The 21,692-nt window shown below is 38.8% G+C and overlaps 1 long non-coding RNA gene across 1 annotated transcript; it reads left to right on the top strand.

Moving 5' to 3' along the window:
* Window positions 1-1,203: 1,203 nt before the first annotated feature.
* On the top strand, window positions 1,204-21,161 carry LOC126293495 (uncharacterized). Its single transcript, XR_007552295.1, has 3 exons — window positions 1,204-1,403; window positions 4,217-4,403; window positions 15,348-21,161. It is a non-coding gene; the product is annotated as an uncharacterized LOC126293495 (long non-coding RNA).
* The last annotated feature ends 531 nt before the right edge of the window (window positions 21,162-21,692 follow it).

The following is a 21,692-nucleotide window of genomic DNA, read 5'->3' as shown; positions in this document are numbered from 1 at the left end:
ACGAAGCGCGCTGCTCTCCGTTGGATCTTCTCTATCTGTTCCATCAACCCTATCTGGAACGGATCCCACACTGTTGAGCAGTATTCAAGCAGTGGGCGAACAAGCGTACTCTAACCTACTTCCTATCTTCAATCGCCTAAAAGTAAACACTTTTCGTTGGAGCTTATGTGTATAAGGCAATAAAGAGTGGAAAAAAACAAAAAGAAAATCAAACTCAAAATTTGAGTTACCATCATATCGCGAAATTTAAGGTTATTTCATTGTGGCGAGTTGTAAGCCCCCATAAATTTAACGTAGTATCCGCTGATGGTATCCATTTTTGGTTTCAGATAACTTCGGAGTCGCTACACTGCCTGAAGTCGGTGTACGTCGAACTTGTAGCCCCTTGATCAAACCATAACAACAGGCGCCATTTTGTGAGTGTTAAAAATCTAAAATAAAATTCCTAGAATGATCAATCGTAATCTCCAAGTAGATTTTTTGTATGTCTTTTTATTGTCTCAAAAAAATTCCAAAGTTTGCCTTTTTTTTCATTTAAAGGAGAGCCTGACGTTTAACGGTCACTGTGTAGACCATTTTAATTTGTCTTTCCGATTCTCGTGCCCCCTCCCCCTTTTTTCCGAAATATGCAGGCTGGCAGCAGATTGGAACTTGTGGCGTGCGAATGTATCACGTTTGCAACGATTTGTTGCATGCACGGACGTTTGGGCAGATATCTGTACAGACAGATCGTTGAGTGTGAACAGTTTCCGAGGGCATGAGTCGATGAGTGCGGTACAACTGGCGTTCAGCTGAAACCGGTCGATTTATTTGTGGTGACAGACTGATCTGTAGCGTAGCCCAAGGTCTAGGGGAGATCGTAAGCTGATACGCTTGTTGTGGGTTGGTGAAGTCAACGTGTTAGTGCCAAATAAACGTTGCAGTAACAGATTGACCTATAACGTAGCGCCATATTTATGGAGTCGATTTCAGCAGAACTGTACTCATTTTAGTTACTCGTCGTTAGACTGCCGAGGGCGAGCTACTATCTCCCATAGCGCTACACTATAATCTAAGTTTTGGGCTTATTCGGAAGCAGAGATGACACATACATGGCAGCGCTCGCAGACAAATGAATAATCGTCCACCTAGTAGCGATTTTCTCCGCTATGGGCAGCACCAGTAAAAGGGATCAATACTTAATATCGTAGCCGAACTATAAGATCGTTACCGGCTGTCCAGCAAGTTGCAGTTGGTGGAAGTAATTTCGGTCGGACGTCATCATTGTGTGTATTTTATCTCAATAACTTGCAAGATGTTAACGGAAAGAGAACTTACTGCCCAAAAATTTGATACGTAAATACATTTTTTCCAAAAAAAAAAAACGTTTGCGGATGCCAGACATGACAATTTATTGGCTGGAGGTAAGTTTTCGGTAATCACTTTCAAATGGAAAATCTACTTTTCAAGTCCTTTTGAGCTGTATCTGTGCCTCCATGGAAAAGTCAGAATCTTTTTTTTTTTTTTTTTTCTCGCCAGTTCACGTTGAAGTAAAAGTAACTCCTAGAAACCTGATCACTGGATATGGCTTCATTGCGTCCATACGATACCTTTTAATTCTGTTCAAATTTGCGCACGCTCTTAAATTATCAACGCACATGCGTGCCTTGAAGAGTTCTTGCCTGCAGGCGCACTTCTTCACGCCCTTGGTGGGATTTTTGCGCTTCTTAGCAGATGATGATAGGCAAAGAAAATTCGTATAAAATGCAGAAAACGTTTGAGCGCCGCGTGTAGTGGGACTCCGATTTTATTACTGTAGAGAGTAAGAAACCGTAACGTAAGATTCTAAGTAAGTAGCAAAACTGAAGGATGAGCCAGAAACTTATTAAGTGCGTAGGAAACTGCGGAGAATATTTCAGGCTATGACGACTTATAGCGCAACTGAGGAACTTACCATGTAAACAGAAGAATTGATGGTATATGTGTAGCTCCTCAACAAACTTTAAGAAACAGAAAATATGGCCACTGATGATGCAAAAAATACAAAATTGGTAAGCAAAATTAACGTTCTAGTGGATTTTGGCGTCTAGGAAATTCCAGATTTGTCGAGACCGACGAGTTACCGTCATCTACATTTAATCTTGTGTGAATACCTTTTTTTCCCTAAATAAAATACAAATGAGCCATTGAAAGCAAGCAGGAAATCGAAAATTTCGCTGTGCCCTTCTGAAATTTGCAAATAAAACGTTGTCGCCACTTTGTATTTTTCCTACCTCTGTTATGTATATACTTGATTACCTAATGTCGCTTTTGCGTCTTCTATCATTTTTTTCATCACAATAAAGGTAACTTGTGAACACGAGATCGCCCATGCGTACATGCGTTCGTCCCATAAATTTTTGTGCTTGCTGTCTTATTCCCGTGCGTCTGCGATTGCGCGCGAGCAGCATTCCGCGCAAGTTCTTGTATGAAATTCTGCCTCCTATTTATAATGCCCCGGAGGTTACGCTGTTACCGAAATTTTTTCATTCAGATAGGGTCACGTGACATGTTCCCATGTAATGTTACTTGGGATTAAGAGAACTGTACCCTTAAATTTCTGAAGGAGCAAATTTTTTAATCGCTTTATGATGTTTGAAATAAATGAATAAACCAAAACATTAGTGTTTAAGTTGAAATGCACTGCTGTACCCTTGATGAACTGTTATTTTAATAGTAAGTGATTTAAAGGAATTGCTGAACATTTGTCTCCCACTTGTTGACTATGGGCACTGATAACCTCACTTTTGAATGCTTTGTACATGCCACTGCCACCACCACCACCACCAACGACAACAGACAAATTCTGTGACTTGAGGCAGCTGGTGTGACAGTGAGCCACTAAGTTGTGTCCATAAGCAGTTTGGATGGGGCAAGTGACTGAGTTTTCAGTGCCATGGAATGCAGCTTCACCGAACCACATGACAAGAGACATTTGGGAACATGAGTAGCTTGGATAACACTTTTACTGGGATGGTACTATTGTAGTATTAGGCACAAACCTAAAATGTCAATATCTCTCTGTGTTCCAGATGACCATGTTGGTCAGTCGACTGGATCTATCATTTTCAATAAAGTTGTTGGAATTTGAAATAGAACTACATAGGGTAACACTATCGTGGATGTTCCAGCTACAGTATGATGCATCTAGCACCACAAATATCAAGGACCATCTTCTTTACATTTCATTCTTCTTCTAAAATTCTATATGAACACTCTCTCTTTACCCTATCAACTTATTGAAGTATGAGTAACTTCTCTCAATTGTCTGACATATTTGCTCAGACATCTTGGCTCATACTGATTCTGAGTATAATTTGTGTTTCCTACAACCAGAGCTGCACTGCAAATGTTATTGGGAGGAGCATAGTCTTTGCTACTTCGTAAATATTTGATTGCATATTTCTTTCACCAGCTTTTTTTTTTTTATTCCAGTTTGTGTTCTGTTTTCAACCCCCTCCCCTCCTACTGTCCTGGTCACTTAGATTTTTTAAATTTTGAATATCTACTTACGGTTGTATCTTTGTTTTGTACAACTTGTATATTCTTCCTTGTGTGGGTACATAGATTGAAGAAGAAATTAAAAAGTGACAGGCAGTTTTAGATTTCATAACCAATTTTACCTGAAAACTGAGCCAGTCATACAAATTGAGCAAAGCAGGTATAAAATCTGAAGAATGTACTATTGAAGTCTCGGGGTAAACTGGTGCCTTTGATGCTGCTTCAAACCAAAGCTTCTACTTTGAACCTAACCTAGACCTTAGGCAACACCACAGATCATTATGACACCACAACTTAGATTTCAAGTTCTTGGTTTCACAAACACTCGACTAAATGTTCACCTCTCAACGTAGCCCATTCTTTAGGCTTAACTGTCATCAGTTTTCATTCCCGACCCCCCCCCCCCCCCCCAAACTAGACACAAAATAATAGTGTTTTGTTCACTCAGTGCTTATGTCACATGATGAAGCTGCCATCCGGTATCAGTAGGTTCAGTTGATTTGCAGTCTCAAAATTCCTGCTATTTAGACAGTATGATGCTGCACCTGTGAATGACAGGAGGTATAAGAAATGGTCATGTATGTAGTTATGATGCACAGTATAGATGTTTTGATGGATCTAGAAATGGCTAACGTATTTAGTTTATCAAATTTGAGCTATATCAACTGTGTGCTCATTATAGCATTTTCTGTTGCAGACTGTTTAAACACTTTTACAAGTACCATCTGGTCATGAAGTGGTGAAGTAACTCTGCTCTATCGCAGTAAAATGCTTGCACAAATGCCTGATTTGATGCGTTGGTGCAAACTCCACCACGAAATTATACTGGATTGTGGTTGATCACTCATGGAACTTGAGTGATGGGAGCTTATCTGACACTGAAGGTAAGAAAAAGTTTTCTTGGCCTGTGGAGCATCTTATTAGAATTAAATTTTGTTTGAGATAAATTCACATAAAGATGACAGGATGAGTTAAAAAATATTTGAAGAAATACTTTGATGCCTTTACTTGCTAATATTTAATTGCATGATGGTTGTATTAGTTCTTATGGCTTGAAGATGAGTGGAATCTTTTTGTATGTTGCTATAAGTAGGTACCAAACCTACAATGACTGAAAATAGTTAGTTTCGCGATCCATGGATCGTTTCTACAATAAATTGTAATGACATGGAACAAGTCATTTTACATTGGAAACACAAATTAATTTGTAAATATGGCTGCATGCTGTCCAGCTAGAAGATTTTTTTACAAAAATATACAGATGTGAGTTAGTAATTGTACACACCACCTTTTACATATTACAATAACGATGAATAGGATTTATTGAAATTTTCAATTTGTTTTCAAATTTTGCATTGCTGTCTGTCGGCATTTTATGCCACTGTGTAAGTTATCAAAAATTATAATTGCAGCTTTTTTGCATCCCTATTCATTCTAAAGACAATCTTAAAGTGAAGTAATGAATGCCATTTCTCGTCTGGTATTGTAATTATATAATTCAGTGGATTATTTACAGCAAACTTTACAGAAGAATAAAAATACTGTGAACAGTAGGCAAAATGCCCAATTCCTTAAAGATGGATTATCATTCTGATCTAACCATCTTCACTAATAGTGGGTACCGCATCTGCCTAGTGAGGAGACGACCCACATTTGAATCGTGGCCTTGGTACAAATTTTCATTTATCACTTCAGTCTGCATAAATACATCATAACATTTGAGACTTGTAAAGGTCTTTGAACCATATAGTGTCATTTGATTAAATAATAAACTTGTTTTCAGAGCCAGAGTTTTGTGCAACAGTATTGCACACAATTTGCAGCTTACTTAAAATCTATTTGTGCCAGTCAAATGTCTTAACAGTATATGGCTTAATTACGTGGGTTGAATGAAAAGTAATGCTTCCACCTTCATTAATTGGGTTTGGATGGGATTATTTTAATAAATCAGATTCAGAAATAATCCTTAGAATGTGATCTTCAATTACCAATATTCACTTAATTACCAGCCAATTGGATACATTTCTGCCAATGATGAACAAGTTCTTTGGAGCTGTCACGGAAGAATTCAACACTGTTTCTGTGACCACAGTCTCGCAGTTCTCTCAACATCATCAGAAGCATGATGATGTTCCCACGGATCGTCTTTCATTATCGGGAAAAGATGGAAGTTAGACGGTGCTAAATGTGGACTATATGGAGGGTGCCATATGGTGGTGAGATTCAGTCTCTGGCGTTCTGTTGTGGTGGCAAGTGAAGTGTGTGGTTTGTTATTGTCGTGCTACAGGAAAACATTTCCCTTTTCTTTTTGGACCCTTTTCAGCAGTGTTGTGATGTAACACACTGAATTTATTGTCGTTCCACGATCGAGGAAATGGACATGGATAACACCATCTGCATCCCAGAGCACTGTGGCCATGATTTTCTTCCAGCTGAGGGCTGCATCTTGAATTACTTTTTGTGGGTCGACTCTTTGTGTCGATATTCCATAGGCTGACGTTTCTTCTCTGGGTCGTAATGGTGTACCCAAGTTTTGCTGCCTGTCACAACTGAATTGAGAAAGGTGTCGCCTTCATTCTCGTAATGCTAGAGAAGTTCCTGGCAAATTTCAAGTCTGTGCGCTTTCATTTCAGGGCTCAGCGTGTGGGGTACCCGTCGTGCACAGATCTTCCTATAGCAAAGCAAAGCAGTAATATAACCCACAGGTTCTTGTGAAATGCTGATTCTTCTTGCAGTTTCTCCAAGTGATACAATTGTCCTGAATCAGTCAACATTTTGCTTGTGAAACTCTGTGGTTGCTGTCGCAGGATGTCCAACTCTGTCACGCAGGTCAGATGTTCCCATCTCAAAATCTTTAAACTTACTCACTCAATGACACACAGTACCCACATCAACACAATCACCATAAACTGCTTTCATTCTCTGGATGAATCTCCTTTGGGGTGGCACAGATTATGACCCTGCCGTCAATATTTATACTACAGTGTGTAATGCATATTAAGGAAAACTATCGGAGTTAAAATGCGACATAATTATAACATAAGAAACAAGCAGGACCTAGTTTCTTTCCGGTGTAACTATAAAAAAAACACAAGTGCTTCTTATACAAGTCCATAAAACTTTTTAATGCCATACCCCAACATATCAGGGATCTTCCAATTCAACAATTCAAAATAAAAGATAAAGAATTTCTTCTTGAGCTCAGCAATTACGAAACTGATGAATTTTTAAGGGAGGCAAAGAATATGTATGACTATACTTTGTGATCAGTTTTTTTATGCTTCTATATATGAATAAGTCCGTAATTGGCTAAATTCACTATGCAATATCAATTTGTACCAGAAGTTTCTCTTTTTTTTTATTTGTGTGAAGGTACCATCATTATTTGTGTAACATTTATACTGTGTAGTATTGACTTTTGCTATGCCTCAGATGATCTCTGAGGTCTCTACATCAATAAAAATCAATCAATCACCTTCTGCTGTCGAAAATTCAGTGACTGCACATTGCTTAAATCACATTGGCCGACCGTCTGCACAGGGTTCCATACTTAACAGTGTAACAACACAAAAGTTCAATCCTAAGGCTTCCCGCCAATTGGAGCTGTAGAGAAGAGGCTACGGAACAAGAAGATGGAGGCATTACTTTTCAGCCAACCCTCCTATCTCTATTGATGGCAATAATTTTCATTGCATTAAAAGGAAATTTCACTTAACATTGCTGCAAAATCATGGTGAGATAGTGAGTGACCTGTAATTACCTTCAGAATGTAATGTTACTATCCTAAGTGCAGAATGAAGTTACTTGGTAGCACCTTAACTTTGTAGTCTCCTGCTGGAAGCTGTTTGGGATTTTAATGAAGATGAACAATGAGACACAACATAATACATTTAAAGTAAGTCACTAAAACATTTGATAGGGCAAAGGGAAAATCACACATATCAAATGCAGACTGGCACTTTCAGTTCACACGCATAAGTAGTAAACAAAGGGAGTTCATAAGATATCTACTAGGATTGATGTTTATCCAAATTTTGACAAAGAGGTGTTGTTTGAGTGGTAGCTAGATGTGAACTCTTTTATCATGACTGACTGACTGAGGATTAGTTGTCTTGAGTGTGTGTGTGCAGACAGGCATGTAGATATTTTGTGGAACTGATAATCATATTTTAGTTTATAATAAAGTGAGGGTCAGATTTGACAGTAGTGTCAGCCTATTTAGCTCAACAAAATCTTCACCAATGTATCAAACAATTGGAAGTCCAGGTTGGAGTATCAACAGTATTATGAAAAGAATAGATAGCAGTGGAAGGACTGTTAAAAACTGAGCTTTTGATCAAAGCCTCCTTTAGAAAGGAAAAGAGAAACACACACTTTCACATGAGAAAGCACACAAGACTGCCATTTCTGGCCACTGCTCTCTACTCCTCTCCTCTTCTGCTCCCCATTTCTGCCCCTCCTCCACCCTGTCATGGCTGTGCATGGCAGCCTTTTCCTGCCACCATTTAGTACCTGCACGCCCCGTACTTCCCCACCCCGTCTCAGATTGCTGCTTCCGCTCAACATGACACTGTACATTCTGGCTGAAGTGGCAGGGGAAAGCCTTCTTTTTCTCAGTATATAATAATCTTTTCATTTTGTCTGTCTGTGACTCAGTGTGTCATCTTTACCATGAGTGGCAGTCTACCCTTTTCGCAATATTCTTGTTTAGCTTATGTTAGATGATTAGAAAGCCCTTAGCATTAGATATAATATCGCTTTTGACACACTGTATACCTACATAGTTGTTTCTTGGATTTCATGTAAAATCATCATGCTTGTAATTTCTCTAATTTAAGAAATTTCTTAATTAGTGGGTTATTTGGATAATGAAAGGCAAAGTCTAATTCAGAAAAGTTAGTGCAGCAAAAGTATAATGCTAAATCTGATAAATTGACAAGCTTAAGAGTTGAAATAACAAAGTACATCGGGCTGTGTCCAAATTCCAATTGCAAATAATTTCAAAATTGCTCAATTTTCTACAAAGATAAGATGGTTACCGGAGAGAGTGAAACGAGGACTTTTTATTGAGTTACACTACATGATCAAAAGTATCTGGACACCTGGTTGAAAATGATTTGAGTTTGTGATGCCCTCCATAGGTAATGGTGGAATTCAGTGTGGTGTTGGACCAACATTAGCCTTGATGACAGCTTCCTCTTTCGCAGGCATATGTTCACTCAGGTGCTGGAAGCTTTTTTTGAGGAATGGCAGTACTGCACTGAGGAGAGGTATCAATGTCAGTCAGTGAGGCCTGGCATGAAGTCAGCGTTCCAAAACATCCCAAAGATGTTTTATAGGATTCAGGTCCGGGCTCTGTGCAGGCCAGTCCATTACAGGGATGTTATTGTCGTGTAACAACTTGATCGTGTTGGAAAAATGCAACCACCATCACTGAATTGCTCTTAAGCAGTGGGAAGTGAGAAGCTGCTTAAAACATCAATGTAGGCCTAGGCTGTGACAGTGCCATGCAAAACAAGGGGACAAGCCCCCTCCACAAAAAATACGACCACACCATGACACCACCGCCTCCGACATTTACTGTCGGCACTACACACGCTGGTAGATGATGATCACCATGCATTCGCCATACCCCACCTTGCCATCAGATTGCCACATTGTGTACTGTGATTCACCGCGTTTTTCCATTGTTTAGTCATCCAATGTTTACCCTCCTTACACAGAGCGAGGTATCGTTTGGCATTTACCAGCGTCATGTGTGGTTTATGAGCAGCTGCTCGACTGTGAAATCCATGTTTTCTCACCTCCTGCCTCACTGTCATGGTACTTGCAGTGTATCCTGATGCAGTTTGGAATTCCTGTGTGATGGTCTGGGTAGATGTCTGCCTATTACGCATTACAATCCTCTTCAACTGTTGGCGGTCTGTCGGTCAACAGACAAGGTTGGACTGTACGTTTTTGTGCTGTACATGTCCCTTCATGTTTCCACTTCACTATCACATTGGAAACAGTGGACCTAGGAACATTCAGGAGTGTGGAAATCTTGTGTACAGATGTATGACACAAGTGACACCCAATCACCTGACCACATTCGAAGTCCCTGAGTTCCATGGAGTGCCCCATTCTCTCTCTCTCTCTCTCTCTCTCTCTCTCTCTCTCTCTCTCTCTCTTAGTTTGCAGCACAATGCACTTAATATGAAAAGTGTGTTTTTTGGGGGATGTCCAGATACCTTTTTTTCTTTTTTTTTTTAACAAACAGTTATTTTTCTGATGTTATTTTTGTGACTATATGGCCTGGAAACAATTTCAGTTACCAAATTATCTTGAAAGAAATGTTTTACAGGAAGCTAACTACACCTTGGGAATCACTGAACTGTACATTAAAATATGGATAATACATTTACCTAAAATACTACAAGAATAATAATTTGACCATTTTATGTACATGCAATATATGTATTGCATGTGTAATTGTAATTGGTGGAAAGACAAAAAAAGTTATCAAAGGGACTGACATTGCAGCAAAGAGTGGAATTCCATCTTGCTAAGTTTAAAGGAGTCAACATTTCAGTGCTGTCAATACACACACATGGAAGTAAAAAAACTAACTTAGCTTTTGAAACTATTAGGTCCTTCCTTAGAGAGGAAATTGGGGTAGATTGGTGAATGTTAGGAAGGAATTAAAAGTCAATCAGAACCCCTTGTGAGAGGGAGCCATGTATTGTGGGAACAAGGGAAGAGAGCCACTTTATCATAAATTGTGTGTAGTGAACACTGTCACCACTACCTCCCTGCCAGTAAAGATATTGAAGGAAAATTTTGAAGCTGTGGTGTTGACAACTTATGGCAAACTTTAATGACCACACTTCCTCGAATGTCTTGATTTCAGTTGTCACAAAGTGTCACAATTCCTTGCTTGTCATTATTCACTTTAGGTTATTTACATCTGCATTTACATGCACACACCACAAGCCACCACATGGTGGATGGCAGAGATTACCTTGTACAACTACTAGTCCTTTCTGTTGCACTCACAAACAGAGTAAGGGAAAACAGACCGTATATGTGCTTGTGCATGGAGCTTAATTTCTGACCTCTTATCTTCATGGTACTTACACAAAATTTACATTCGTGGCAGTAGAATAGTTCTGCAGTCAGCTTCAAATGCCTGTTCGCTAAACTTTCTCTATTTTACTCAAAAAGGATGTTGCCTTCCCTGCAGTGGTCATGAAAAAAAAGAAAGTGGGCTCATTTTAGAAAGTCGACACCTTCTCGATACAGCCTCATGGCAAAAATACATTGTAGCAGTTTGTCAGCCATGCAGGTGGTGACCGTCTCGACACAAAACTTAAGGTTGAGTTGGAGAAGGATGGTGAGCTTCCATTCTTGAATGATTTACTTGAGTGGAAGGAAGGTCAACTGGGTCATTCAGTATATAGGAAATCCACACTCTCTGACTGTTATGTGAACGCCAACAGTTTTCACTACCCTGTACACACATTAGCAGTCTTGAACACTTCAATACACAAGACAAAAATTATTTATGACAATGACCATCTAGAGTTTTAATTTTAGCATTCGAACCACCTGTTCAGGAAAATAGTTACAGCAATGCATCATTGTCTATAGAAAAAATATCGACGTTCTGACCTAGAAACGTATCGGCTGCAGACTGTAAATATACTGTTGGTTTTAGACCTGTATATTTAATTATTGATTTATTATTGGCTCTTCTATAAATCAACAAGTTAGCCACCTGCCTATCTCCCTTAGAGCAAGAATTGAAAGGAAAATGATGTATGTTCACTCTTGGTGATAACCACTTCACTAACAATGGTAACTGCAGCTCAGTGGCACAATAAAAGATGTCCAATGGGTCCATCATTTGGTTTTGTCACATATTGGATTTGTCCGGAACACTTCATGTTGACTTCCCTGGTTTTTAATTTCTGCCAACATCAGCTACCTAGCAGTTGTAGTGTCAAAATTGTGTGATGAAGCTAAACATTGCAGTTTCTGTTGGTAGTGCCAGGTGCCAATTGTCATTATTTCCCCTCACATATTTTTTAATGCAATTGATGTGCTATTTCTCCACACCGAAAATCTTGTTGCTTCATTCACACTTTTACAATTGGACTTTTTCTTTTTGTTTCGCACAGTCAAAAGGAAAGTCTGGACTTGAAGACTCAAAAAGTAGTAAGACTTCTTCACACAGTGGAACCGTTAGAAAACGCCAGTCTTTGACTTCCTTGTATCTATGGTGTCCCCTAGAATGTGGTAGCATTTAAATAGGAAAAACTATTTACACTGATGCCGATTGTTGTGCAGTGCATTCATGATACATCAAACAAAGGAAACTTGAGAAGTTGGCCATGGCTGAATGTGCCTAGAAAACTCATTGCTAACGGCAAAGATTCCAGAAACATCAATTATGTGAAACTGAACTCACCCCACATGAAATAGTGAAAACATTGGATTGATGCAGTCAGCTAGATGCAGTATTTCTTGATTTTTCAAAAAGCATTTGGCTCGGTACTGCACCTACGCTTATTGTCAAAAGTACGATCATGTGAGGGTATCGAGTGAAATTTGTAGCTGTGTTTAGGATTTGTTGGTAGGAAGGGAAGACACAGCATGTTACCTTGAATGGAGAGTCATAATCAGATGTAGAAGTAATTTCAGGTGTGCCTCAGGGACACGTGTTGGGATCGTTGCTGTTTGTTGTTTGTTAATGACCTTGCAGACAAAATTAGCAGTAACCTCAGGCTTTTTGCAGACGATGCAGTTGTCTCGAACGATGCAGTAATATTGTCAGATCTTGATAAGATTTCAGAGTTGTGCAAAGATTGGCAACTTGCTTTACATGTTCAGAAATATAAAATTGTGCACTTTACAAAACAAAAAAGCAGTATCCTATGACTGTAATGCTAATGAAACATTGTTGGAATTGACAATCTTGTACACATACCTGGCTGTAACACTTTGCAGGGACATTAAATGGAAAGACGACATAGGCCCTGTTGTGGGTAAAGCAAGAGGCAGGCTACAGTTTATTAGTAAAATATTGGGAATTGCAGTTAATGTATCAAGGAGATTGCTTACAAATCACTTGTGTGACTGTTTCTGGAATAGTGTGTGTGTGTGTGTGTGTGTGTGTGTGTGTGTGTGTGTGTGTGTGTGTGTGTGTGAGCTGTACCAATCGGGACTGACAGACAATATTGAACGAACACAGCAGCACAGCACAACACAAATGGTTACAGGTTTGTTTGACCCATGGGAGTTTGTCATGGAGATACTGAAGGAACAGAACTGGAAGATGCTTAAAGACAGACATAAACTATATGGAGGAAGCCTCTTAACAAAGTTTCAAGAATGGACATTAACCTATTAGTGCCGGAATTAATTTTTTCGTAATTAAAAAAAAAAAAAAATGCCTTATGTCTGTAAAAGGCATAAATTACACATGAGTTGTTTTGACAAGTCATTACCGCCATTAGCGAGATATCTGTTGTTGCCATATGGCAACACTAGGCGCTTTCACTACCTGAACTTATATTGGTCACAACTTCAACTAAAATAAGTAGGTTATTGAAATTTCTTATTACGTATAAAAGTTTTGTGCAAATTTATTATTCAGTCTTAATCATACAACTGATACTTTATAACACAGTACAATTAATAATCAAAAATCAAATCTTTAATTCGGCATTATTTTACATGAAGTGGAATAAAACAGTCAATACACAATCCCACACTAAGCTTTGAACACATTGTTCTCACAATAGATTTACCGTCCTTGTGTGCACACCTTTTCTTCTTCTTTCCTTCTGTGTGCTGGATGAGGTGGTCAGTCTTATCAAACCTAATTGAATCTGATATGCGGCTGTCGGAACATGCCCTCGATGCAGATGGTCTCCCGGCTCCTTTTGCTAAGGCTTGGTGTCTCTGCAAGTACACCGTTGCTACTTCTCTCTTGAAATCAAGCTGAGAAATAGTTTGGTTTCTTGCTTTATTATACAAAATCTGTTTTGTATGGCGACATCTAACATCCATGTAAAGAGACATCAGTACCATTTCTTGCTTCTTATTGCAATGCAATAGCATGCTAGATTCTGGTCCATCTGATCAGTGCCTCCCATATATTTATTATAATTGGCTACCAGTTTTGGTCTGGGAATCATTATAATCTGCTTTTTTAGTTGCGAGAATATCTTGATTTGGCCAACTTCCTGTGCACCACGTGAAGAAATCATTGCGACAACTGAGTTGTCCAGCCACTGCACATACAATAATCCATCATTCTTCTCTATTCAGATCTGGGGGCTCAACAAACACATCACCTTCAATATCGTCATTATAAAGAATCTCCAGCACCTCAGCAAGCAAGAAACATCTTCTAAAACAAAAAAGAGGAAATTCGTCCTTTTACTGAGTACAAGCACCTAGCGTTGTCATATGGCAACACTGACATTCAAACGGCCTAAATGAACATAATTTATTTCACAGCAAGCAGTAACATCCAAAGAATATATATTTGAGTATTTAAAGCATAAACATACTAAAAGATCATATAACGTAAGTTACTGTGTAAAGCATACTTCCTCAAACTTATGCTCCCTTTTTCTTCATCATTCAGCAGACAACGACTTCCAACACTGCTTACGCTGCATAATTTAAATGTATTGTTAAAACTGTTGCATTTTAATGATCTTTACAGTCTTACGGAACGGAATCCAGTGCTGCCAACACTCTCGCTTTGTTGATGTTGTGGAATCAATGATTTTAAAAAAGTGTTACTAACGTTGCCATACGGCAGTGCACGGTGCTAATGACTTAAATGATGACTTTAGGAATGTACTAGTCCCCTGTGTATCATTCACAAAGGGACTGTGCGGATAAGATTAGAATAATTAAAGCAAACACAGAGGCATTCGAACAATCATTCTTCCTGTACTCCATATGTAGATGGAATGAGAAGAAACCCTAATAAGCAGTAAAATGGGACGTACCCTCCACCATGCATCTTGCAGTGGTTTGCAGAGTGTAGTATAGATGCATAGTGCACTTGATTTCTTAAAGTATTTTGCAAGTTATAAGCAATCATTTTCAGGTTCAAAATACGCTACTTTTCATAAATTTAAATAGTAAATACAGGGTCAACTATGGAGATAAAAATTGGTAAGTCAATGGTTTAATCAAGTTTTGTCATAAGTTCTCCTCAGTTTGGTTCAATATCTCATCAGCTGTTCTACCTAGCAGTCTAATATTTGACTTGTTCCTGTAGTGCCAGTTTTCAAAAGCTTCTATTTTCTTCTTGTCTGAACTGTTAGTCATCCATGTTTCACTTTTGCGCAAAGCTATGCTTCAGAAAAATACCACCAGAAAAGACTTTCTAACACTTGTATTTGTATTCGATGTTAGTGGATTTCTCATTATAGAAGTGCTTTTCCTGCTATTGCCAATCAGCATTTTATATTCTCTTTACTTCTGCCATAAGCTATTTTCCAAATAGCAAAACTGCCTGCTACTACTGTCTCAGTTCCTAATCGAACTCTCTAAGGACCTGTGTATGTCATTAGACTACATTCCATTATCCTTGTCTTAGTTTTGTTGATGTTCATCTTATCTACTTTCAAGTTACTATCCATTTCATTGAGCTACTCTTTAAATTCCTTTAGTGCGTCTTGCAGAGTTCTGATACCACTGGCAGACGTTTTATTTCTGAATTATAATTGACCTTCTCATATTCTCCTTGGTTTGATGAACTATTTGCTCACTGTTCAGACATGTTTCCCATGTCCTACAAATGTTGCCTATTTTCTTTCCAGCTGAGGACCGTGATGTTGAAACTTCATGATGCATGTGAAACTCAAGTCCCTGGGATGCTCCTGTTGACTTCCTGACAGCCTGACATCTCTGCTGGGATGTGCCTACCTCTTTTACTGTGAGTAAGGGAGGGTCAATCAGCTTGTGGTAAGTAACTGAGTATTTTACTGTCATTTGGTGTTCCAGGATGTTGGACAGTGCTAACTGAGGTAGACATCCTGCAAAGCAGCTGATGTTGCACTACGAGCTGCTGAGGGGAGCCGGGACGAGACTGTTCGTTAATTGTGGGGGAACTGAATGGACTTTCTGTAGCTTGCACAACGCAGGAGTTTACTAAAGTGGATTGCACAGGGAATGGAGATGCTAGGAAATTCTACTACAGGGTGGTCCATAGCTGTGGTGCCAAACTTTTAAAACAAAAAGCAGATGGATGTACAAATGTTTAAGTCAAGTACCAGATTGTTATAATTAATATGCAGCTACACACGAAGGTCCAGTGTCAACTGTAATTATCATATGGCAACGAAACTTGGTAGATATGTTAACGTGTTAATGCAGACGTGATTTACACTGGAAAAAAAAAATTGGTTCCCGTTTTGGCAACCAAGTGCAAATTTGGCAGTGTACACTGTTAGTATGATGGTTCGACATCCACGTTGTCATTTGACAAGCCATAATGTGAGTGAACCGTATGGCTATGGTGAAGAGGGACCGTGCTATCTTGGTGAAATTGTTTTATGTAAATGGTAGCAATTACAGTGCTGCAGTGATACAGTGTCGCTGACAGAAAAGTCTATTGAGAGAATTGATGGCATTTAATGGTTTAATAAGGATGATAATGAAATTCAAAAACAGCGGAGCTTGGTGTGTTGTGTGGAAAAGGAAAGCATCCTTTCATGGTGGAAGTTATTGACATGGTTGCTGTTGCTGCAACTGACCGTGCAGCATGTACCCCGTGTACTGTTAGTGCTCCTGCAATGTTACGAGAATTGTCCATCCCGTGGTCAACAATACAGAAACTTTTGTGGGCCATGTTACACTGGTACCTGTAAAAGATCCAGACAGTGCAATGACTGAAACATCATGATGTGCAGCAATGTTCTGAATTTGCTCTTAGATCTCTTGACCGGATCGAAGTTGACAATGTGAGGCTGGGCAATGTTTTATGGAGTCACAAGGCACATTTTGCACGACAGGTTGCAGTGAATACACAGAATTGCTTAATTTGGGGTGCAGTTAAGTTGCCTGTAGTGCATGAAGGGTCATTGCAAGTGCCCTATGGACTGTGTTGTGTGGACTCGCACACCTTTGTTCTGTGTTTTTCTTAAAGGAAAATACATCCAAAGGGCCTTCCAGGTGTACAGTGATGCCTGAACGTTACTGAGACCTAGTACAACTTGCAATTCCCACTTTGGAAGAGCAAAAATATGCAGAAACCGTTGTTTTTGTGCAAGGTGTCACAAAACCTTATGTTGCTTGCTCAGTGAAAATATTGGTTAATGCAGCATTTCAAGAGTGTGTTACCCCCAGAGGTTTCCCAGTTGCGTGGCCTGCAAGATCGCCTTTCCTGAATTTGTGTGACTTTTGGCTCTGGAGGTATCTATAAGAAACATTGACTGGGAACATGTTCAGTCTCTGCCTAATTCAAAGGTCAGTGTACAGGATGTGTTGCTCATATTCCATCAGAACTGCTGCAAGGAACTGCTGACCATCTCATTTTAGAGATTCAGCAACTTGTTAACATCTCTAGTGCTCATATTGAACAAATTTTGTAATAATAAAATAGTAAAGCCAACATTACGTCTTTCTAGCGTGTGTGACCTTTTGTCCCATTCCAGATCAATTACATATGGAAACATTTCGGTATGTCTATCTTACACTCATGATGCAAGAGTTGCAAAAATTGGAAATAATGTGGAACCAATTTACCCTGGAAAAAATTAATGCATAAGCATATGTACGAAGTTTTGCTGCTATATGTAATTACAGCCTGGACTGGATCTCTGTGAGTAGCATCACTTTAATTATAACTACCCCCAGTAAGAGTTAGGATAGGGGAAAACCTGTGAGGCTGTGTTGTCAAATGGATTGCCATTTTGAATGCTGCCATGTTGGATGCATCTGGTAATTTTCAAATGGAAAACAGATCATATGGCATATCAGACTTTCAAGAGTACATTAATGGTGTCTTTTATTTGGTTATTTTGAATGCTGCCATATTAGATGCATTCATTCTTTTGTGAAGTCGTGTTATGTGCAGAACAAGGCAAATGCTGATGGTAACAGTTGGTGAAAGCTTCAGAATATGCTCTTTGTGTTGTCCAGCACGCTTAAAGATTGTTGGTGCCCCCATTATCCAGTGTCATGGAACTTAACTACACATGTACTGGAGTGTGAGCACAGGCCTCAACAATCTGCTCCCTGAGATGTGCATTGTTTCTGAGCTTCACTGCATATACAGTTGCATGCACATACCACCACAGATGGAAATCTCACCAGACTTAAATCTGGGGAATGTTGTAGCTACTCCACTGGACCTCTCCAATCTATCCATCTTCAGGGAAACTGGATATCAAAGTACGAATGGAAAACCAGCCCATAAAGAGGTAGGGCACAATCGTGCAGAAAAAAGGTAGAAGCGCCTCTTCTTCAGATGACACCACATGCTTGTTTAACAACTTCAGACAAAGGGCTGCTGTTAGTGTATCATGCATGAAGAAAAGTCCGACTATACATGAATGATACTTTAGTGAGGCGACTCGCTACAACTATCAGACAGTAGAAAAATTAATTTCAGCCATCAGCTGAACTAATTATTCATTTTTCTCTACTGGTTTTGGTCACAACAGCCATTATCATAGAAAGAAAAAGCAAAAGCGGATACTGCTGTTCTGAGAGGGCGTGTCTTCAGCCTCTCCCATTTGTCGTCACAGATTGCAGCGACACATCACTAAAGTGTATGGTATCAATGTGCATTGCTGTCTGTGATGTGGTACCACAATCTTTGGATGATATCACACTTTCGATGTACAAACTATCTTTGATGGTCTGTCCAGTGAAGGCTGACGTCTGAGCAATATCTTTGATTCTGTTCATTTACACACATAATGTGTCACCCATTCTACAAACTGAACTCAGTAGCCTTGCTAAGGCATTACCACAAATGCGTTTTGTAAGAGTCAAAATTATCATTATTGATAAACAACTGGCTCCAATTTCATAAAAGATGCAGCAGATACCCTGATATGAATACTTAATGAACAATGCCAAAAGTCTCACAATTAATACAGGGTGTACATAAAGTCTGGGAACACTCTCAATTATTTATTGCACAAGAACTAAACATTGTACAGATGTCATACATATTGCATTTTGGAGAGAAACTCTGGAAGTCTTTTTTTACAAACATTCAATATGTGAACCATGAGTGACCTGGCAGATGTCAGTATGGTAATCAAATTCTTTCCATACCCATCCCAGCATGGCATCGTCAACTGTGGCAGTCACTTCCCATACTCTCTCCCAGAGCTCTGTTACATCACGTGGTAGAGGTGGTACATACACCAGATCTTTAATGTGTCATCCTGACAACACGATGACACCTTCAAACACACCACACTCGCAAACCAAACTTCGTACTGTCATGACGTTGCACACAACAGCCTTATGTCATGGGCCAAACCTGACACGTGGGATCGGCTGCTTCGGTCAACCCGTGTCTATTTTATCTGTTAAAATATTGTGTGAACAGTTTGAACAGATCAACTAGGAGCTTTTACTGAATCTACAGATACCATATCCCTAGTGTTATACCACCACCCTTGTAAATGTCATTAGTCATCAGACAAAGAAATTCTGTGTCAGTGGGAAAGTTGTAACACAGTACAAATCTCATATTTCTTTTTAAATGTAAATGTTTGGTTATCATTATAGTGCTCAGTGTGTTTCTTACTTTGGTTTTCATTCTGTTTGTAGCTGAAAACACACTTTTGTCACTAGTGGAAGCGTGGGATAAGCACAACAGTGCATCATCGTGGCCAGTAACTTGCAGAACATAGGTGTTCCATCTCCCTATTTCAGCTTACGGACAGCTTTCCAGAATGCAGCCTGATCTGTAACCATTGTTCCTACCTCTGCATTTCTCAGTAGCCTCCATGCAGTGTCAATTGTTTGGATGTCATTTTTAATTAAAATTGGAAACTTTGATGCAAGGCTGCCAATAGATGTAATCCAAATTAGGTTCAGTGCCTCCAAATATTTTATAACATAGTCAAATGTTTTCCTTTCAGTGACAATCTGTTGAGCACTCTCAATAGAAGTTTTAAGCGCGAAAGTTTAAAGTTCTCCAGTTGACCACAAGACAGATCTGTATTTTTATCAATGTCCAACAAAACCTTTGCTCCTAAATCAAGCGATTTAAGATAAATTGCCTGTGAACATATGAACGAAATACTAATAATTTTCATAAAGTGTACATGGCTCTAAGTAAAAAATGTGAACTCCTAGTATGATGAAAATAAGACAATACGAATGTTTAATTGTATATCTATCTTTTCAGCAATAATCACATTGGTTGTCATATTGACTGTATGAATCTTTGCAGAACAAACCGTAATATTTATTTCTTTATTTACTCATCCTAGGAACAATATATATTGTATGGATGTCGTCAGTTTGATACATGAGCACACGTTTACATTTACAATGAAACAGATTTCTAATATTTTGTATAGTTTTTATAACTAGTCATACACACATTTATATCATCATATTTGGGCGATAATGTCATATGCTGCTAATAATCTACATCTATGTTAAATATTCTTTTACAGTATAACAACTTTTACTTACTAAGAAGGTTTTAAGTTTTTGTATGAAAGTGAGGGGCTAATTTATTTCTTTAATTTCCTGTGGTAATTTGTTATACAGTTTTATCCCATTATAAAATATACTTTTTTACGTCTTTGCCTTGTTCTTTCTATCTAGAGTGAGGTGGTGACAAGATCTTGTTTCATAGTCATGTATTAGGCTGTTTGTGTTATACATGTTGAGATTTTTCTTAATGAACCTTATGATCTGAAAGATATACTCACAAGAAATAGAATGCCTAGCTTCCTACATAATTCTCTCTAATGCTCTGTTTGCCAGTCAATATTTGGAATCTATGCACTGACTGACTACCGTACTTCAATACTTGAAATCTTATGTACACATTAACAACACCTGTCTAAAAAAAGTGGGCTATAATTGTATCATTTCAGTCACAAGTTTTTATTCTAGAAATATTTAAATCTGATAATCTTAATTAAGGTTACTTTGCTATGGCTAATCAGAATGTATTTTTCTTCCTGTTGGTAGTAAGTTAGTGTCTGTAGTCTGTTTTATGTCAAATAATATCCTGAAACATCCCAAAAAATTTCAGACTTCTAGTTGAAATAGATTTTTTGCACAAAATAAGACAGAAAATTTAATTCTCAAGGAAATCAGCTCAGAGCTACATTTGACTTATGGCTCACCTAAATACATCCAGCTGCTAATCTTTTTGGTGTACGTATTCTTTATCTTCTGTCTTCCTTGTCTATACTGGCCTCTTTAGTTGCCCAAGGACCCACTTTTTAGCTTCGGCCACTCCTATGGAAGCAATTGACACCAGTGAGTGCCTCATACTGAACTCGGAATATATTCCTAGCAACATCACAAAATATCTTCTTACAGGGCTACCAACTTGAGAAACTGTTGTATAGTGCATCTTCCTGGAATTTTTATTTTATTTGGCATATGGCATTTAAGTACACTTCAGTATTGGATCACGTTATTCTAGATTATATCACACTATATATATTCACAGACAAACATCTACTCTTTGTATATATTCAATGGATTTTTGGGATGCCATGAGGAATTCTTCAAAGTCCCCACTGAACACTCCGGCACTGCATTTTTGTCTGATATATCTGATGGTCTGCTTAGGCGTGCCACAGTCACATGCTGACGAAGACAGCAGTCCCCATTTCAAGAGTGAGTCAGCATATCTTCCATGCCCAGTTCTTAGTCGGTTCAGAGTAGACCAGATCTTGCGTTGTGATCAAACCCTGAACTGCCTCAGTAATACAAGGTATTAGGTGGCAAGTTGTTGGGGCATTTTGGTGCCATTCTCTTCTCCAAGAGTTGGTCAGCTCCAGTGAGGCTGTCGAAGGCAAGAGGAGGATGTCTTGAACGAAGCCTCTTGACACTCGGATCAGGTGTATCAATGTGTAATGGTAGTTCAGGGTTTGCTTCAATCGTGTTGTATTCACTGACCAAGGCTGCTTCTTGTCACATTTTTGGAGGTGGCATATGACTCAGGA

This window comes from Schistocerca gregaria, chromosome 10 (assembly GCF_023897955.1).
Source record: "Schistocerca gregaria isolate iqSchGreg1 chromosome 10, iqSchGreg1.2, whole genome shotgun sequence".
Lineage (NCBI taxonomy): Eukaryota > Metazoa > Arthropoda > Insecta > Orthoptera > Acrididae > Schistocerca > Schistocerca gregaria.
This window is presented reverse-complemented; position numbering and strand designations above follow the sequence as displayed.